Here is a 17,314-nt window from a genome sequence, read left to right on the forward strand (position 1 = left end):
TCTCCGATCGAAATCGGACACTTCGATTACGATTTGCGGATCACGACCGAATGGATTCGGATCGAGGCTCAATTGCGATCGAACGTGCCCGTGTGACACGGGTTTTACTATGAAACAACACCCGTTCGGGGGCATTCAGTTAGTGGATCCAACAATCACAATCTGCCGCTCTGAAGTCAACTACGCGAAACTATTGCGTGCCCGCCGCACAGGTGAATTCTACAGAGATCAGTGCACCAGTATCGAGGCAAACGCTTGCCTCAACGTATGTGGGAAGCTAAAATACGAGCGAGCGAGATGTCAACACACAAGCGGACACGGATTTTTCACTCGGCGCTCAAGCATACACATTCGAGGCCGTCAAGCAAAGCGCGAGAGGCTGGGCAACCACTTCAAACAGCTCAGATCGTAGCTTAAGTACACCACACTAACCACAAAAAGAAAACGAACTAGCGAACTGACGTGAACGCCGCACAAGAAGCCTCCATGAGCTCGAATCGCTCGGCGCGAACGAGCGACGCGCATGCACGATGATCGAGCACCAGAATGCTCCGGCGCGAGCACATACAACGTTAAAATGACAAACAATGGTTCACTTACATGATCGTTGAACCATGGGACAAAGCTTTGTGTCGTCGATCCAGCCGCTGTCCATCGGTGGACCCGAAACAACGCCGCTTGCCGCACCGTCGCCCACGACTACAGCAGTACGGCTCCTTCGCTGGCCTTCAACCCAAGGCCAGTCATGCCGGCGCAATCACGTGATCAAACATGGCCGCGCCCGTGCGCCGCTGCTGAAAACCGTCTATAGCTCCGTTTCCAGGTTGACATCGGCGGCTTCACTTCACTGGAGCGCAGTGAGCACACTACGATTTTATTCTAGTACACTGCACCCATGCTTCTTGTGGCTCGCCATTACTCAATTTAATCTTAGTTCAAGCAAACATCACACCGACATCAAATTATTTAACGGATTCAATGCATAATGTAGATTATATTCCTCGAGGTTTAGAGAACCATGGGACCGGCCAGTCAGCACTACAAAACCATGTTGCTGTCGACGTCGCCACCGCCGTCACCTATTCGTTCACTGCTCCGTCGCGTCTATTGTACATTTTTTGTCTTGTTTTTTGACGCGACGGTGACGCGATGGGGCGTTTGACGGCTGCGTGAATGAGGCCTCATTCACACAGCCATAAGATGAGCAGGAAGCTTAGTGCGCGTATTGCATGCGTGCGCCCAACGCTCATGCCAGCAGAGGAAGGCATTACGGTGTCGCGGCTACGCCATCGAGGCGATTGAGTAAAGCTATTACCGTGCGCCCACTTGGCACATCGGGCAAGGTAAAAAAATCTGGTAGCGAAGCTTCCATAGAAGCCCATACGTTCAAAACATGGTTGCTTACCGGCGGTTCATGGGGCTTAGCGCCATCTGTGTGACAAGGGAACACTTCCGGTGGAAGAAAAAATAATTTGACGTCATATTCGTCAAAACCAGAAGTGACGTCATTTTGTTCTCATAGGCGCGAAATTTGTTTTCGGAGGCCTGCCATTGAGCTGTATATTCAAATGCCCCACCATTCGACTTCATGGGCGTTCCGAGTTTTCAGCGCGAAAAGCGATGCCGGAAACGATCAGCCGTACGGGTGTCGAAATCGCATCGCTGCACAGAACATACTTTCTTTGGAGGCCGACGAACGCTTTGGGCGTAGATTGCGTAGACTGCTCTTCCTTTCGTCGGACGCCAAGCCCGTCGGCCAGCGCTGTTGCACGAAAGCAACTAAAGTAAACAAGTATCTGACGGTCGCAACCCAATACTTTTGACTGCACAGGTTAAGGAACAATAAAACTACCCGCGTCACCTAATTCAGACAAACGTCGACATGCAACACAACACATGTGAGGGGGGATTATTGTAACAGGTGAACTTTACGAGCGCGCCTTTCCACGCACTCCAAGAGCTGCATTGCATTGCAACTGATAGCGGCGTCAACGCCCGCCGCTATCGATGAGTGGTCTCACGGTGGGCGCTGAAACAAGGTATTTATTGATAATGATCAAGTAAAACAGAGTGGTATCTTCTTTTCTCACCATGCGTATATAAAATGGATTAGGAATTTTATTTTAGATGAATTAATCTAACTGCGTCTCGCTTTAATTTAAAAAATGCTTTTTTTCTTTCCCATTGTTTATTCCCCCCAAACATAGTCGCGCTTCAATCGCTGCTCCCATAACCACCCTTGCTGATCTCGGTGACAATTGGTTCTGAACCGCTTTTCGCCCGAAGTCGGGTCTGCAGCGAAATCGAAGTCGGGTCTGCAGCGAAATGCACTCCGCTCACCTGGGGGCCTTCGCACCCTCCCCGTGCGGTCGGCTCGAGCGCCGTCAAGCGCCAACGAACGAGAACGGCGACGGCAACGGAGGAGGCAAAGCGCGAATGTGGCTCGCGTGTCCGTATAACTGGCATCGCAATAGCGAACATGTCTAACCGCGAAGTCTATGCTATAGTCGTGATGTACTCACCGGACGATGTACGCACGGTCGGTGAAGTGCGTGGTCGGCGAGGTGCGAGTTCCAAATGTGGCTCTTATGATATTCACCTTGGAACGCCAAGAGCCAGTCACGCGCTCGCCTTACGTGGAGAAAAAAGAAAAGGCGGTGCGCGGGCTCGAGCTTGTGGAAACAAAAATGCACGTGACTTAAAAATGAGCTTGTTTTGATTGCTCTTTTAGACTAGTTCCATCGAAAATGTTAATTTCCTTGTCATTATCCGCTTAACTTAAGAACTCGATTCACTACCAATCTCCCACTTTGGGTAGGCACTGCGCCAAGTTTGAGGGCTTTTTGTTTCTTGTAAGACATACTGTGTCAGCCTAGCATCCACTTACGATGGTTTCGCATTTGTGCAAATGCGGAAGATATAAACCAACAAATATGCAAGTTTAACGGCAATTTGTGATTTTCCTCTTCTTTTGCTGTTGTAAATCAGCAGTTTTTTCATCCCCCTGTCGAAACTTGTGTCATATTTAAGTATTCTCACGCTTTCATGCCCGTAACTTGTGCATGCGTCGTTTCCATAGCGTTTCCTTCATAGGCACAGAAAGGTCTCCGCGACTATAAAACGTTGAATGGCCTTTGTTTTTCCCTTAAATAACTTTAAAAATAATGTTGTCCTTATCACTGCTTTCCTTTTGCTAAAATTGTGCGGCAAGATTACGTTGTCATTTTTCGATCGTTGCGCACTTAAATCACTGTTACTCAACAGGCCTGCAAACACACACACACACACACAAAACAGTAATCGGGGTAGCTTGCACTAGGGGGGCAAGGCGAAAGACGCAGCAGAGCTGATCGGTTCCTAGCTGGTCCTGGCTATACGAAGTGATGCTAAGTTATACGAAGTAATGCCAAGTGATGCTAAGTTATACGAAGTGTATAAGCATTCCTCGTGGTCCGTGGCATCTGGGGACGCCTCGCGAAGCAATTTCAGTCCGAGCACACTTAGGGAATGTGGGGCGAAAGCTATGCACAGTGTACGGGCGGCGCCCAACGATACGCCGGGATGACGTCACGGCGCATGCGCAGTAGGACGCAGCTGGTGGGAGATCGGCCGAGCCGCCGCCAGAGGCGCCTGCTGCAGTCATGGATACATACTGCTGCAGTCATCACGGGATACATTTTAGTGAAAGTGTAGCAACACCGGTCGGACGTCGATTCGCGGCGTGAGCTGTAGCTTTTTTTAGGCGGGCCCCTGGTAATCAGGAATCAGGATTAAGTATTGAACGTAGCGAAACACCAGTAAAGGGCAGAATTAGATGACCAGGAGTAAGGGTAAAAGCAGACCCATTCAGGCTGGTGCTCGCAAACAAATATGCAGCTTTAGAAAATGAAGATAAAGACAACATAGAGGTAATGAATAAAACCGAAACTAGGTTTATCTCAGAAGCAGCAATTGACGTGGGATGTAAGGCACCAAGTCAACCAGTAGGTGATCTCTCCGAAGAAACAAAGGACCTAATAAAGAAAGGACAAAACATGAAAGTGTCCAACTCAAGAAATCAGATAGAATTCGCTGACCTGTCAAAACTGATCAACAAGAAGAAAGTAAGGGATATTCGAAATTATAACGTGGGAAAGATTGAGGAAGCCGTAAAATATGGACGCAGCATTAAATCAGTACGAAGAAAGCTTGGCATAGGACAAGGCAAGATGTATGCACTGAAAGATAAGCATGGTAATATCATCAGCAATTTGGATGACATAGTAAAAGCAGTGGAAGAATTATACACTGACTTGTACAGTGCTGAAAACAGCCGAGCTACTTTCATTCGAAATAGTGATGAACTGGATACAGAGGCTCCTTCCATAACTAGCGATGAAGTTAGAAAAGCCTTGAAAGACATGACCAGGGGGAAAGCTGCTGGAGAAGGTGGAATAACAGTAGATTTAATCAAAGATGGAGGAGATATCATGCTTGAAAAGCTTGCAGCCCTTTTAGGTAATGCCTCACAACTTCAAGTGTACCAGAGAGCTGGAAGAACGCCAATATTATACTAATCCATGAGAAGGGAGACGTTAAACAATTGAAGAATTATAGACCCATTAGCTTGCTTTCAGTATTGTATAAAATATTCACCAAGATAATTTCCAATAGAATCAGGGCAACACTTCACTTCAGCCAGCCAAGAGAACAGGCTGGCTTCAGGAAGGGATATTCTACGATGGATCATATCCATGTCATCAATCAGGTAACCGAGAAATCTGCGGAGTACAACCAACCTCTTTATATGGCTTTCATAGATTATGAAAAGGCATTTGATTCAGTAGAGATACCAGCAGTCATAGAGGCCTTGCGTAATCAAGGAGTACAGGAGGCATACGTGAATATCCTAGCAAATATCTACATGGATTCCACAGCTACCTTGGTTTTCCACAAGAAAAGTAGAAAGTTACCTATCAAGAAAGGGGTCAGCAGGAGACTCAGTCTCTCCAATGCTATTCACTGCATGCTTAGAAACCGCATTCAGGCTCTTAGACTGGGAAGGCTTAGGAGTGTGGATCAGCGGCGAATATCTCAGCAACCTTCGGTTTGCAGATGACATTGTCCTATTCAGCAACAATGGAGACGAATTACAGCAAATAATTGGGGACCTTAATCGAGAAAGTGTAAGAATTGGGTTGAAGATGAATATGCACAAGACAAAGATAATGTTCAATAGCCTGGCAAGGGAACAACAATTCAGGATCGCTATTCAGCCTCTAGAGTCTTTAAAGGAGTATGTTTATCTAGGTCAATTACTCACAGGGGACCCTCATCATGAGAAAGAAATTCACAGAAGAATAAAATTAAGTTGGAGTGCATACGGCAGGCTTTGCCAAAACCTGACTGGGAGCTTACCACTGTCGCTGAAAAGAAAAGTGTACAATCATTGCATTCTACCGGTGCTAACATAGGGGGCAGAAACTTGGAGGTTAACAAAGAAGCTCGAGAACAAGTTAAGGACCGCACAAAGAGCAATGGCACGAAAAATCTTAGGACTAACGTTAAGAGACAGGAAGAGAGCAGTGTGGATCTGTGAACAAACTGGGATAGCCGTTATTCTAGTTGACATTAAGCGGAAGAAATGGAGCTGGGCAGGCCATGTAATGCGTAGGATGAAATTGAATAACCGATGGGCCATTAGGGTTACAGAATGGATACCAAGAGAAGAGAAGCGCAGTCGAGGTCGGCAGAAAACGAGATGGGGTGATGAAGTTATGAAATTTGCCGGCGCAAGTTGGAATACGCTAGTGCAAGAGAGGGGTAATTGGAGATCGCAGGGAGAGGCCTTCGTCCTGCAGTGCATGGACATAATACAGGGTGTTTCAGCGAACACTTTCAAAATTTATTTAAGGTTGCCTGTGGCAGATAGCACAATTCTAGTTCATGAGCTGGTCTACTCGAAGAGGCGGACATTACTTGCACAAGAAATTGAAATGCATAATCGAATGATTAACAAAAATTCACTAATTAAGTTTTTAACTAATAACCTGATGGCCCATATTGCAACTTACAAATTGTAGCCGTGGACTTCGCAAGGCGGATCCACTTGGAATGTATTCTCAGGTTGGCACCAGTTTCCAGATATTAATTTCCGAACTTTGCGGAAAAATGCATTGACGTTCCAGTTAAGTTTGTGCTTCAATGCAGAAAGCGACGTTTTGTTAAGAAACTAACTGGAACAGCAATGCATTTCTCCGCAAAGTTCGGGAATTAATATCTCGAAACTACTGTCATCCTGAGAATTAATTCCAAGTAGATCCGCCTTGCCAACTCCACGGCTACAATTTGTAAATTGCAATGTGGGCCATCAGGTAATTAGTTAAAAAGTTAATTAGTTAATTTTTGTTGATTAGTCGATTATGCATTTCAATTTTTTGTGCAAGTAATGTCCGCCTCTTCGAGTAGACCAGCTCAATAACTAGAATTGGGCTATCTGCCACAGGCAACCTTAAATAAATTTTGAAAGTGTTCGCTGAAACACCCTGTATATAGGCTGATGATGATGATGGTGCATACACTAAGAGAAATCATCAACTTCGAGATAGGTTTCCATTAACCGCTCAGTTAGGGGTGTGGACATCAAGAGACCGCAGCTTGTAAAAAATTGTGGCAGACCCCGGCATGACTGCAGATGGTGGCGTGTTAGCACTAAATCAATATAGCCACACAACGTATTGCCAGGTCAGAGTATATTATGGGGCTTTGCGGGCCAAAAGACGATATAATTATGAGGCATGCCGTAGTGGGGCACTCCTGAATAATTTGTACCGCCTCAGGTTCTTTAACGTGCACCTAAATCTAAGTACACGGGTGCTATTGCATTTTGCCCCCATCTAAATGCCGCCGCCGTGGCCGGGATTCGATCCCACGACCTCGTGCTTAGCAGCCCAACAACATAGCCACTAAGCAACCGCGGCGTGTAAGGTACGTGTTGCCACCATCGAAACGAGGGATGTATAAGGCGCGCACTGCCGCGGGACTCCACTTTCGCGCTAAGAACACTGGGCGCCATATAGCGCCGCCGCCGCGGAGCCTGCATGAGGCCTCCCAATACATGGCGCGCAGGAGCGTGAGAACGCTGAGAAACGCGGCATGCGGCAACCGGGCTCCTCCCTCGCGATGCTTTCTGGACACGCAGCGCCATCTAGACGCACTGCCGCAAAGTCCACGCGTCGCGCACCTTTCGGTGTCTGCGAACGCTGATAATTGTGACCTCACTTGCCGCACACTCAGTGGCACATACTCTGTGACCCCAGCTCGCTAAAGCGTCGGCGTGAAAGGCGTTCATTGAAAAGCGGCCCATACCCAGCGCATTTACTGCGCCGCCTGATAATGGGTCGGGTTGTTGTCGTTGAGGAACGCTTGTGACGTGGGTTCCATTCCGCTCAGCATCGGAAAAATGCAAGCACCCTCCACGGTGGCCTGGCGGCAACGGTATTGCGCTGCTATATATGCCCGAGTTGGCGGGATCATATTGTCGCGCGAGGAAAAGGCAAGCAGTCAGTTCCGCGCGAACGGCTGTTTACTGTTGTTAGCCGCAGCAACCACCAAAACCTCCCCCCTACTGATAGGACGCTGGTTGTGTTGTTGTCTGGAAAGTATTGTCTTTTTGAAGATGGTGTTTGCAGGGCACTCCCACAAGGTGTGTTTATTTGATGGATAGGCCCCGCACTCAGCACAGAGGCTGAGTCACTGTGTCTTCTTAACTGCAAATTACTGTGTATCGTTTCCACATTAGTTTGACCACTTATGGAGTGACTGGATAATAATAGAACCCCTCCACATCGCAAATTTACACAGCACATGTTGTTCATTCGTCACAAAGCTCCACTCAAGAAACTATCTGTTGGTTATGAAAATAAAAAAATGGCAACAAACATTCCCTTATTTACTTGTGCTGTCCTGCACATGGTGCTGCTGAACTAATGAGTATAATGCAGACATTTTGTTTTTTTTTTCATTAGACGTTGGTGCAAGTTACACTGACCCAATAAACATGCATTCATTGCCCACAAGCTAGTGTTTGTGGTAATTGGTGTGACAGAGGCATGACAAATGTTCTCTCCTACTTATGTCTTGTCCACCATATGAGCCAGCATTTCATTTCGCTGTCATGTATCTGTTTAAGCAGTTACTGATTAAGAAAGGCAAATGCAAAACAACTTACTACATCAACCATTTCGCATGCGAGATCACTGCACTCATTGCAATGTTTAGTCACTCGATAACCTTGGTTTGCTTTGAGGTGGAATACAGTAACTGTGCACCTGTTTATGTTAGCCTATGCACTCTTTTTTAATGTGGCTGTGAATTAGCTAGCTAGGTTGTCACTACATGAATGGCATTTGACCCATGACCAACTCAATCAAATAACAAGAGTAGTTTGCTATAGCTCAGTGACTTCGTGCATCCTGTGCAAGATTTTTTTTTATCTAAGGAAAAGAATTAAAGGAGAACATGTGCATGGCAGGATGATGTTGACTGTACCAAATGGTATCAAGGCGATCATCCTTGATTGCCACCACTGCTGAGAGAGGAAGCATACCTGCATGCACTTTGACCGCAGGCTTTACATTGTTTAAATGCTGAATTAGGTACGACTAAGTAATGAAGGGGCCGCACACTGGACATCCACGTCTTTTTGCATGGGCATTGCTGCTTTGCAAAATTATGTAATTTCTTAAGTCATGAATGAGGTAATACTTCTGTTTTCGGGGACATTTTTAGCACCAACAAGAAATGTGCACACTATGTGTTTTCACTCCTAATGAGGTGAATTATCAGCAATATGAAATAATATTTGTTTTTATGCAAGCATTCCGTTCTTGACAACATATCTGATATAAGCATCTCTGCATAGAGATGCATAGAGATGCATCGTACATGCATATAATTTTATGTCTGTCATAATCATTTTCTTAAGACGCAATGGTGGGCTAGTTGGTCAGTCATGATAGAATATGCTAGCGCACTTCGAACCAACGACGTAACACAGAATGAACAAACGCGAGCACTGTGTGTGTGTCACATACGCAGTGCTCGCGTTTCTTCAATTTGTTGTTTCGAAGTGCGCTGTCGCAATCCGTAGTTGACGATTCAAACGCGTGCACGGTGATAAGGTGAAGTTAGTTGTCGATATACACAGCTGTATTCCGCGATAATATAACCATCAGTATAGGAGTACGTTAATAGATAAGGTTGCGGTGCTTCAGCATGCTACACTGCTGCTGCGAGAGATCACTTGTTCATTGGCCTAAAAACGCGTGTGTTCGTGTGCACGCGCGTTCTTTCAAGCTTTCGCTAGTACACCTGCCAAACGTAAGCCATCGCGCCGGACACAACCGCGTACATAGCCATGTATGTTGTTGCAACATTATGCGGTAGCAAAAAAAAAAAAAAAGTGGCGCAGGTAAGATGACTGCACAGTGTGTCAAAGGTGGGTCACCGCGCCAACGCCACACATGCAGTCGAAGAACAGAATGTTACAGCGCAAGAGTCGCGTTTTCACCATGACGCGGAAGCTTGAAGCCGCATCGACAAAATAATGCCAGTGTCGTCTTCTGTTGGCGATAGTTGCCTACATAGAATACCTTTGCTCCGGCGAATGATCTCCAATTCTAAACACACGTTCCGGCGCATGCGGACGGCTCGACCCAGCCAATAAAGAAATAGCTAATAAGAAAGCAAACGTAGTAACAAAATCCTGGCTGAGGCCAAAATTTTGCTGGTCGCCAGCACACAAAGGCTGCGAACGCGCTGTTGCATGCTGCCAGTCGTTGGGTACCTGTTTGGCCAGCCAGAGGGCGCATGCGAACCGCACCGCGTAGAGTGCCTCGATGCGGAGGCGAGCGAGCACATCGAGGCACCCTAGCACCGTGCGGTTCCAGCGTGAATCAAATTTTGTGCCCTGTTGCTCCGATCGCCCGCCGCCCCTGAACCGCGCGCGTGCGGTGCGGCTTGCAGCTATGGGCGGCTCGAGCGTGGACAGGCCTTAAGGCGCTGGTTTTAGGCACCACTCTCTTCGGGGCGTGGGTTCGAGTCGCACCGCTGCCCGAATGCTTTGCTTCTTTACGGGCACTCTTCGGGAAAAGGTGCACGCGATATTAATGCGGCAGGAGAAGCGTGGTAGCGTAGCCGAGTGATCTAAAGCGCTCGTTTTAAGCACCAGTCTCTTCGTAAGCGTGGGTTCGAATACCACCGCTGCCAAAATGTTTTGCTTCTTTACATGCGCTCTTCGGGAAATGGTGCACAACGTAACGTACACTGGTAGCGTAGCTTTCATAGAAGCCCACATGTCGAGAAAATGGCAGCTCGTTGCAACCATCGCCATCTACGTATCGGGGGGACAAGTAATAGCAAGCACAAAATAAATAATAAGAAGTGACGTCACAACTGGACATCCCAGTTACGTCAAGATTTTATGCTGCTTAGCGCGAATGTTTGAATTTCTTAAGCGTCCGGCATTTCAACCGCTACGCCAGCAGTTATTTTTCGTTTGAGGCTGAGGCGAGCTTGCGACTCGCCACAGCCGAAGCGCGTCATTAAACTATAGGAGTCTCGTATGCCTTAATGTCATCATAATTAGGCTATTATTGACGGCAATTGCTCCAGTAGGAGCCTTAGGAAGGTGAGCGAATAGGATGGAAATAAATGACAGTTGCACAAAGGTTACAAAAAACTTCACTTCAATTCGTCTAGAATAAAGCAACCAATATAATTGACCAAACAAAACATGTTTCAATGGATGAAAACTACTATGGCCCGCACACAGTCGCAATGTATAGCAACGTACGGAGGCGACGTTTAGCTGCGGCACCAAGTGCCTATTTATATCAGAGGCTCCGGCAACAGTCACCAACGCCACACGCATTTTGAGCGAACGCGGGCAAAACGCCGACGGCGTCGACAACAGTTCTGCGTGTTGCCGGTGCTGCTGCATGTCCAAGTTTATACAGCTGATAAAGCTAATATCATTACTCCGTATAGCTCTCTACAAATTTGCTATCGCAATTGATGCTTCGCCTTTCAGGTGAAACTGCGACAACTTTTAGGGGCGAAGCTCCTTAGGGTGTGGGTCTGTTCCTCCTCTGTAGTATGTCGTCGTCGTCGTAGTAGTAGTAGTAGTCGTCGTCGTAGTAGTAGGTAGCCACGTCTACTTTTATGAAAAAAAAATTCCGAAAGTTCTGTCCGTAGCGCGGAATCGAACCCGGGACCCCTCGCTACCGAACGCGCGGTGCTAGCCACTACGCCACGAAGCCCATATGGACACACGCACCACGATGACAATAAATACCCAACATTAACGAAAGACGGCGCGTTTCTAACGCGTTTGTGCTAGCGCGTTACGGCCCGTGTAAGAAGCTGGTGTAAGACGCTGTGGCCTCTCCGCCTTACCCCTGTATTCATAAACGCTCCTCGACTTGAACTTCACTTGCCACCGCCTTGGGTAGCGCGTTCGAAACGCGTTGAAGGCGGTGGCAACGCTCCTCGAATTCAAGTCGAGGAGCGTTTGTGAATACGGGGGTTATACTCTCTCAGCAGTCATGTGATGGCGTCGGCAAACGCGGTGCACGTTCCGGCATGTGTAAACGGCTGCGTAAGACGCTGTGGCCTCTCCCCCTTACTAGAGAGTACTGCACGTTTTTAACGCGTTTGTGCTAGCGTCCCCTTAAGCGGGAGATGGTGCAATTTTAATGAAGGGCGCTGTTATAAAATAGGAATGACGTCACATATGGCGCGTGTCATTGGTGTAAGTCAATCGTTCGATTTAGTGCGGCGAGACTGGGCGAATTACACGGAAGATTCACGGTTTACCGATGATTCCCTCCGGAGCTTCGCCCACTCATCATCATTCACCCCGTGGATATGCGGTGTTTTTTTCATAAAAGTAGACGTGGCTACCTACTACTACGACGACGACTATATACTACTACTACATACTACAGAGGAGGGACAGACCCACACCATAGAGAAAGAAAAAAAAAACTTTTTTTTCTTTCTCTATGCCCACACCCTAAGGAGCTTCGCCCCTAAAAAAAAATCTAGCATGAAACTACCGCGTTCTAGTGAGCAGCACCAATCGGCACTACATAATAGCTGGTTTACACAGTCTTGCCAAGTTTTGCACCAGAATCATTGGTTGGTAGGGGTCACCAAGAACGAACTAATAAATTGTGAAATAGAAAGAAAATTAACGTATGCTGTTTTAGCACAGCGAAAATATTTGAAACGGAATATTTACTCGTATGACAGTATTATGAGTAAAATTTGCGAACATTTTTTTTCCATTGATTTTTTTACTTTCAGTGTTTGTCCCCCCTCGCCTAGTCGCGCTTCAATCGTGCACCACTAACTGATATCCCTGGCGATTGGTTTTGGCACGCTTTTCGTTCCTAGCTTCACGACCTATTTAGATGGACCTTGCGGTACAAACGATAGTAATACGGCAGGAAAAGCGAGGTAGCGTGGCCAAGCGGCCGATGCATGCTTCCGTGGCGTAAGATTCCACTTCCGGGCGTTCAAGTCAACGAACGTGCCATCGTGTACTCCGAAGAAGCGGCCTCAGTGGCCCATCTTGGCCGCGGAAACAGGAACATTCATGAATGCAACCAGGATTACAAAGTGATGCTGCCCCATCGGCGAAAATGTCGGATTGTTTTTAATACAGTTTTTTTTTTGCATGGCGATATATGTGTATATACTGAGACAGCCGATATTTTGTTGACCTTAAGCGGAAGAAATGCAGCTGGGCAGGCCATGTAATGCGCAGGATGGATAACCAGTGGACCATTAGCGTTACAGAATGGATAGCAAGAGAAGGGAAGCGCAGTCGAGGTCGGCAGAAAACCAGATGGGATGATGAAGTTAGGAAATTTGCAGCTGCAAGTTGGAATGCGCTAGCGCAAGACAGGGGTAATTGGAGATCGCCGGGAAAGGCCTTCGTCCTGCAGTGGACATAAAATATAGGCGGATGATGATGATGATGATATGTGCTCGGCCGTACAGATTTGAAGACTTCCGCGGTGCCCTGGCCAGCCTGGAAGTGCTCCCCGAGGTGGTCGTCTTGGCAGCTTTTCTTATGAATCACGTGTGTGCCGTAAAATTGCAGAGCTCGGAAGCCGTCAACAAACTGTTAAGAGCTGTAATAATTACTGTCAATAGTAGGGCTGCCTAGTGGATGACCCGAATCAGCCGGACCTACGCCTTAAATTACACTGGGTTCTCACTAATGTCAACTAAGAAGACATACATGAGGCTCTAGCGTCGGACGGAGATGTTACGGAAGTTTCCCGAGAACGCTGGCGCGCACAGGACGTCACAGACAAGGGCTCCACAACGCATCTGGTGAACCTCAAGTTGAAGCCTGGCGTTAAAAGTGAAGATATCCCGCATCAGCTCCGAGTCGCGGGAGAGCCAGCTTTATTAGTGGTGCCTGGAAGGCCACCACTTTGCGCTCCTAAGGAAAAGCCTAAGGAGATTTTCATCCGCAATAACCTTGGAATCTCGGATGTTAGCATTGTTGTTTCTGAAGCAGGACGATAGCTTATTGTAGTCTTCGTTTTCTAGCCAGCCTTGTAAATTGGCCTGTGCTTGTGCACCTAATAACCAGACTGAACGCGTAGCCATTTTCGAAAAAATCCAGTGTTACTTGAAGTGTTTCAAGCGTATTGTTATGCTTGGCGATTTCAATTGTGTTTTGATGACCGAGGACAGAGCTAGGAATTTACCTTGCCGCGATAAAAGTGCAAATGTACTGGAGGAGTTAATCCAAGAAAATGATTTGGATGAAATGAGATGGCTGCTTTCGAATGGGAATCGACCCGTGTCCACGTACTTGTAGCGCGGATATAGCGCGCGGCTCGACGGAGTGTATGCCGCGGTTGACTCTGTGAGCACGTGACCTAAGTGTGAAGTAAGCATGTCTCTTTAGTGATCACAGCCTTGTAATGGTCACACTCGGGGGCAAGAAAAAGCAATTCAACTGGCAGTTATGGAAGTTCAATGTAAAACTACTCGACGACGAAATGTTTAATGGAAAAGAAAAAGGAAAAATTGAAAGCATCGCCGGCAGAGCAGAATGGCCACGCGCGGCTGAAAGGGACCATTTCAAGAACGAAGTCAAGCTGATAGCAGTAGAGAGGGTAACACTGCTCGGTCATAAAGAAAAAGAAGAAAACCAAAGAATTGCAATGTCAGCTTGATTTTATGAACAGCATGGAATCCGCGAATCCTGGGAAATACTGTAAAAAAATCCGTGAAATTAAGGGTCAGCTCGATGCTCTGGACGTTGAAAAGTACCGATCAGCAGTAGTAAGGGCGCGAGCTCAGAAGCTGTGGATGGGGGAACCTCCTAATAAGCGCGCAGTGGGTCACGAAAGGAGATATGCTACACAAAATGCAATCCCAGACATTAGGTATCGGAACAATATTACCAGTGACATTAACGAAATGGAACCAGCATTTGTAGAGCAGTATGGGAATCTAATAGGTGAAAAAAGAAGCTGCAGCTCTCCGCTAGGGCCGGAGACCCTTCATTTATTGCCAAGGTTAGGTGAAGATACTCGAACGCTTTTGGAGCAACCCATTAGCATAGATGAAATCTAATATGCGATCACGGAACTAGCGTTGGGGAAAACACCTGGGCCAGACGGCCTCCGTGCCGCGTTCTACAAAGCTTACGCCAGTGATTTGGTGCTTATTTTGTATGCAGTAATCACGGAAGTGCTCGGAACGAAAGAAATGCCGCTTTCTTTCCGCGCTGCTCACGTAGTGCTGATTCCGAAATCTTACGACCGTATTAAACTGCTAGCTGTGGGCGCATATCGTCCGATAACCCTCACAAACACTGACTACAAAGTTTACACGAAAGTGTTGGCAAAGCGACTGCAGAGCGTCATCAAACTTGTTGTTGGACCACACCAGACATGCGGCATAAAAGGACGCTCTACCTGTACAAATGTGCATGTAGCCCATAGTATTCTCGAGTGTTGTGATATTTTTGGCGATCGAGTACCTATGTTCCAGGTCGACGTAGCAATGGCATTTGACCGTGTGTCGCGTGAAGCAGGGGCGTAGCCAGAAATTTTTACGGGGGGGGGGGGGGGGGCAAGCTTCTGCTTTCCTCTAGGTCACGTGATCGATAATAACTATCGGTAGTGAACCCCCCCCCCCCTCGCGTGTGCGTGTGCTTGTGGAGAAATTAAGTACACAGTAAAGTAAGCTCAGTAATTACAGCAAGTATGCCAGGTACAGCGGGCGTTTGGAGTAACGGTCTCTCATCGCGCCACTGAATGGACCAGTCTTCGGAAACGCATCGTTGAGACGCCCCTTGCGATCGGAGAAGACATCATTAATTGTTAATTTCCGTTAAGCGTAGATGGCGTCGTCCTCGTCGGGGCGAAGTGCGTTTCACATGTCAAGGACGGCTATACGCGTGAAAATGCACGTGTGACCAGGCTATACCTACTCCCATAGCAATAGCTTGTTCGCTACGTCTTTGCGCTAGAAAACTCAAATACGCACAAAAACGCGTAAGGCTTTTTTTTTCGAAGATTTGGTCGCCCTGCTCCCTCATACGAGAGGGTTGCATTTCCTGCGGCAAGTGCATGGGCAGCTGTGTCTTCCGCTGTGTGCGAGCGTGCAGCCGTCATTTGCCTCTACGTCAACAGATTCCGAATTGTACAGAATAATTCACCGCACAGCATAGATATGGCATGTGTACGCATTTTAAGTAGTGCATGCAACTCATTTCCGCTTCACTTACGCCGGTACAAACAGGAAGCGGCCTTGTACCTCACAGAATCTCGACTGATTGGTGCTCGACAGAATCTCGACTGATTGAATCGATGCTCGATTGGTGCTCGACAGAATCTCGACGAATCTCGACACAGAATCTTGACTGATTGGTGCTGAGTGATCCAGAAATGAACTCCGGTATTGTTCAGTGGACCATTAGGGTTACAGAATGGATGCCAAGAGAAGGGAAGCGCAGTCGAGGTCGGCAGAAAACCAGATGGGATGATGAAGTTAGGAAATTTGCAGGCGCAAGTTGGAATACGCTTGCGCAAGACAGGGGTAATTGGAGATCGCAGGGAGAGGCCTTCGTCCTGCAGTGGACATAAAATATAGGCTGATGATGATGATTATGATGATTGTTTAGTGCATAGTGCACATAATTAATTTCTCAGTACGCGTGAACTCCGACGAGAACTGTCAGCGCCTGCAACAAGAGTTTACTTACGCTGTACTGCGCACAGCAGTAATTCATGCTTGTTGGCTGTCTGTTTCGTGCATTCTATTGCGAGTCGGTGGAATTTCACTCCTGTCATCAACGCCTTCGTGTGTCCATTGCTGGTTTGGGATTGCACAACAAAACAGCAACCACCAGCCTTCCGTAATTGCTGGTTTGGAATTCAACAACACAACAGTAATTACCAGCCTTCCGTAGGGGCGCAATCGCAAAAAAGAGACGTTTCTCGCGCAGACTAAGCCTACGTTCACACTTGGGAAGCGGCAAGTGGGCGGAAAGGCCTGTCCTCTAAACATGCTAGATTGAATCATGTGGATTGAAGACATGTGCAGTAGTTGACTGCAAAAATAGTGACTGGCATGTTAAGGAATGGAATGAATCTCTGTGGCCAAGTTCGCGGACCGCTGCTGCAACTGTCCGAACGTGTTACCGGCACTTCGTGATGTACGGCTTTCCTCGAGGATACAGAAATTTGCTTATCCACCGGCATTGTATCGCTAACCTTCAAAGAAAGGGCTTCAGCAACAGAACGTCGGCAAGAGTGAGTACGTACCACTCATTAAACAATGACAAAGGGAGTAGCGCCGCTTCCTATCATAGTAAGGTTCGCGCACGTTATTATACGCATCTATCCCAAATGGCAGGAAAACTCACGCCCACTCTATCGCCGACGTATCAAGAATAAGTGGATGGGCCCGCGCACACTTGAATATATACAATAAGTGACGCTACTACATCGATAGCGCACTAATGGTCGAAGCTGAATGTTTCGTGACTGTCCACAAGAGTAAGCGTGTTACTCGCGATAATGCATCTTTGCTGCAAGGTATTACAATATACAGAACAGCTACGTTTCAAGCCTTGTGCGCAGCAAGAACAAATCTATGGGAACTGAGCACACCCGCGAGCGATTAGACAGAAAAATAATCAGATAGTGGCCGCACCGAGAAACTTCACTGAGTCAGAAACTGACAAGCCACTGCTTCAAAATATTTGCCAAATAAAGAACAAAGAGCAAAACAC

The sequence above is a fragment of the Dermacentor silvarum genome, chromosome 4 (genome assembly GCF_013339745.2).
Source record: "Dermacentor silvarum isolate Dsil-2018 chromosome 4, BIME_Dsil_1.4, whole genome shotgun sequence".
Lineage (NCBI taxonomy): Eukaryota > Metazoa > Arthropoda > Arachnida > Ixodida > Ixodidae > Dermacentor > Dermacentor silvarum.